Genomic DNA, 4,582 nt, shown 5'->3' with positions numbered 1-4,582 from the left:
GCCGCAGCCGACGGCGCTCGGGGGCCACTCGCAGCACCCGCATCGCCGCAGGCAGCAGAAGCAGCTCTCGGGTGTCCCGCAACCCGCGCCCGGGAGCGGCGGGGCACGGCCGTGCGGCCCCGCAGGAGCCGGGGCGCCGTGGGCAGCGCAGCCGCGCTGCGGCGGGCTCGGCGCTCGGCGCTCGGGGCGGGCCCCGCCGCAGCTGGGGCCGCGCTGCGCTCCCCGCCGGGGGCCCCCTGCCCGGCTACACGCGGCGCCTGCAGGGCCGCCGGCGCTAATCTCGCATCCTCCCCGGCGCACACGCACAAAACGACGGCCGGCGGCGGGGGCGGCGCCGAGCCCAAAAGGAAACCCCGTCCCTGGGTGGGCTCGAACCACCAACCTTTCGGTTAACAGCCGAACGCGCTAACCGATTGCGCCACAGAGACTCTGCGAGAGCCGCCTCCGCCCTGCCGCCCAAGTGCTGCGGCGCTGCCCCTGCCGCGTCCCCGCCGCCTCCCCGCTCCTGCCTCGGCCGCCGGCGGCCACTGCGGACCCGCCGAGCCCGGGATCCTAAACCGCGGCACGCCAGAAAACCACTGATGAAACAGCGAAAACAGCGGCTCTTCTTCCCCTACCTAATGAGAAACCCTCATTCTCAAAATAATTATTCGCAGTAATGATCTTTATTTTAGGGATTAAATTAATGAATCAGACTTAAAACTGCTTCTTCTTGGATGCTGTTAACTGATAAGTTACATATGCAAACCAAAATATAATTTCCAAATATCACGGCAAAATTAGCCTATTAATATATTTAGAAGGTTGTTTTAAGTGACTGTGAGGAACAGTTAGTCTCTCTAAAATAGGCAGCAGTCCTCTGTGTGTGTAGGTTAAGTGTATTTACAGTTCTAAGTACTGGAAACAGTCATGAAGAAAAGCTAACATTCCTATTTATTATTTTATCAAAATCTTCTTCCGAGAGTACTTTACAGTAAATCTATACCTCCAGCTCTGCAAATACAAAGTTTCACATCTGAACCTGAGAAGTGTTTCCCCTTTGCTTTCACAGACTGATACCGTTTGAATCTCTTTGAACCCTTACAATGTCTTTGTCTTCATGTTGTCCCTATGTCTCCCTGAATCTCTGCCTGATGGCTCTTTTCCCCATTAAAAGCCTTCGGAGTTGAGCAGGCACATGGCACCCACAACACCAGCACAGGCACTGACTACTTTCCATGCAGTGCTGGTTATCTCGTGGTATCAATCCATCCACAACCAAATCCCAGCTCACTCCTGAAACCAGAGACTCTCATATTTTGCACAATACTGCTCATCAACACTGTTTGACTTCATTCCTCATCCCAGTGAGTAACTTCATACTGATCCTTTACTGATCACAGCTCAACCTTTCCAGTTTTAACAATACTTTGAAAAGACCTACATAAATGCCAGCATTATCTCAGGATGAATCAATTTTCTTTTATTGTGTATTTTTGGTACCTTACTGACTGACATGTTTTAAAACCTGGAAGAGGAATGCAAGATATACAAGTCCTGAAGAGCAATTGAAATAATTATTTTGAAGGTTGCTTTTTGAGACATCATGCCTGCTGCTGCATATTTTCCTACCCAGATATCTGCTATTCTCAGGGTCAAAAGAATAACTTCACAGGTTGGACCACTTCTGTCTGCTCTGTGAAGGACAAGCAAACGGTCCTGTGATTTTATGCACAAGCAATGGGTATTTAGTGGAATGAACAAGATTTCAGTCTGACTAAAGGCCTAACCCATAGATCCACAGACCTGTAGATTGGGTGTGGATTTTGGGCCCTAAAATGTTTTACTTTATGCGCATAAATGTTCGCATGAGTTTTAATGAACGTAGGCAATTTTCAAACTCTGTCTCTAGAGGCCAGATCTACAAAGGATCTTTGCTATGCTGATATTGAACACAAGCTCTAACTCTGAGCTGTCTAACCTGGTGTAAGACATCCAAGGTGCCTACCCAATGCACAGTGACAGTGGGAGGAATGCTGTAGCTGAGGCTACACAGTCACTTGGCACCTTTCTTCTCAGCAGTCTTCCTCCCTGAATCTCAGAATCTCTCATCTAAAGTCTTACAAAGTAAAAAACAAAATCAAAAGAACATACACAGCTGTGAGTATTACCCCTTAAAGCTTGAAACCTACAGATCAGCAAAAGATCCAAACATGATGGCTTGGCTGACTGTGGAAGCACTAACCAGTGAGACATCATACCAGAGAGCAACATTATCCATCACTGCTCTGCAAATGGAAAAGATGTGCTACCTACTACTGGGTGAAGGTGTCTGACTGTATCTTTAGTAGAAAAGAAGAGCCCAAGTACTGTTTAAGGCATTCAGAAACCAGAAAGGGCTGCTACTTCAGAAAAATCACTCTTCCTATCATGGTTTTGTTCTTTATTTCTGGACAGTTCTTCTCCCTGATATGCTGTTTCCTGTGGATTATACTGGGAGGTGCTTATAATTTAAATACTATTATTGAGTTCACTACCTATGATTCATATTATGGTTTAGAATTTTATAAAAACATAAATTTATAACAATAGATTACATTTTAATACATTAAAATAGAATACTATAGATTGTAAACTAATTTATATTTTATATAATAACTTTTTTTTTTATTCCTAAATCAGTGTGCTTAAATGTTCATTGCTATGACATCTGTGACCTTCTTCAGATATAATCTTTGGTTCTTAAATGTCAGAGAAAGTTACTGCAGGACAGAGGGTGAAACTGGTATGGTTTACAAGATTTATAAATATACCATATATTCATCTGCTGTTCAGAAAAAATAAATCTAGTTTTTCACCAGGAACAATTCCTAAAATTCCACAGGATATAGCAGAAATAAAAGAATCTTTCCACTTGTATCACAGAATCACTCTATTTCTACAATTTCTACATGGGAAAGGATCATTTTCCCCCAACAAGCACATGCACCTACTTTATTTATTATTCTGTGTCAGTTTTGGTCAGCTATTTGTCAGTTCTCAAGTTACAACTTTGCTCAAGCTACAGAGATTCATAGTCATAAAAAATTGTGTAACAGCTACTCAGTTTATGCCCAAAAGCATTTCTAATTCCTTACTTTGCAACAGAAATCTCTAGGTTACCATCCAAAGATTTCTTGTGTTTTCCTCAGAAACATACAATTCTAATCCTTACAAGAACTGGGACATTAAGATAAATGGACAGATAAATGCAATTCAACATTGCTATTAGAGTTATTATGGGTAGAGAATAAGATTTCCATGACAAAAGATTTTTCTTTATGGAGCTGCAAGCATCAAACCATGAAAAACATTATTCCTGAAGAAGGATTCAAAAGGTTGGAAGAAGCAGGTATTGAGAGTTTTTCTTGACCAATGGCAAGACTTCTTTTATTCTTCCAATAAAATGCATTTCTATGGGTTTTTTTTTTTTTTTCAGTTGTTTGTATACAAATTTGCTGCTAGATACAATAATGGCTTATATTTCTTTATAGACTTTACCAACTAAACACTTCTATTCTTGGGTCTGTTAATAAAATCAGAAAAGTGTTATAACTAAGAGGACATCCCTCCAAATCTGATCAATTTACCGTAAAAGCAAAGAACAAGGCTGAACAATAGTATTTTGCTGAGCTGTCTAGTTAGCTTAGCACTGGTTTCTCTTCTGATACACGTCACACAAAATATGATGACTATGTGAGAAAATCCAGAAATCTTGGGTTATTATCAAGGGCAGACTGTTGGGTAAACTAAGTCAGCCATACTCCCAACCTCCATGTCTACCAGAAGGAAATGGCACAGGCTGCCTGGTTCTAGATCACAGCATATGTAATTGCACTTATGTTCAAGAGAGACAAAATGTTGTTTCAGCGTGACTTGTGACAAAATTAGAACAGACATTGCTATTATCAGTAATTTGAAATACAATCTGCAATTGTGGGAAAAAAACACCAAAACCCAAAATCCCACAGCAATGACAAAAAAAAATAAAAGAAAAGCAAACCCCAAACCAAATACAGAGTGCTGCATTCAGAATTGATCTTCAGATCTCAAACAACACACTATAAGGGGAATTTTATTTTGCGATTCCCTGCAATCTCTCTATTCTGGTTGACTACTGAAAAGAGTGCAATCATTGTGGCAGTCAGTTCAATAGTTTACATACACACACACTAACATAACCAAAACTTAAAAAAAAAAAGAAAGAAAACAAAAAAACCCATATACAATATAAAGTGAAAAGGAGAAAAATTTACTGCCATAAGAAATGGGAAGAGTAATAATGATGCTTCCCACATAGCAGTTATTTATCTCAAGTACTTCTTATTATCATGGTAACAAAGGGAGAACTTTCCTGTTCTTGCAGGTTTTTTGAACTGCTTATACTAGGAATGTCTAAGAGTTCTTAAAATAATAGTGAATATTGTGAAAATAAGAATGAGTCTTATGCAACTGAACTTTAATGTTGTCTCTACATAACACATGTGAAAGCACAGGAATTTCCAGCCAGTGTTTTCAGAAGCACCAACCTGTTTTACCATTTCCTGATGTCCAGAATTCACAT

General features: G+C 41.2%; 1 non-coding gene across 1 annotated transcript; it reads right to left on the bottom strand.

The window, feature by feature from the left end:
• Positions 1 to 354: 354 nt before the first annotated feature.
• Positions 355 to 428, bottom strand: TRNAN-GUU (transfer RNA asparagine (anticodon GUU)). The gene has a single exon. It is a non-coding gene; the product is annotated as a tRNA-Asn (tRNA).
• Positions 429 to 4,582: the final 4,154 nt, after the last annotated feature.

The sequence above is a fragment of the Lonchura striata genome, chromosome 2 (genome assembly GCF_050655825.1).
Source record: "Lonchura striata isolate lonStrDom1 chromosome 2, ASM5065582v1, whole genome shotgun sequence".
In the NCBI taxonomy this organism is placed as follows: Eukaryota; Metazoa; Chordata; class Aves; order Passeriformes; family Estrildidae; genus Lonchura; species Lonchura striata.
The sequence above is the reverse complement of the archived record's forward strand: the minus strand, read 5'-3'. Positions and strand labels throughout refer to the sequence as shown.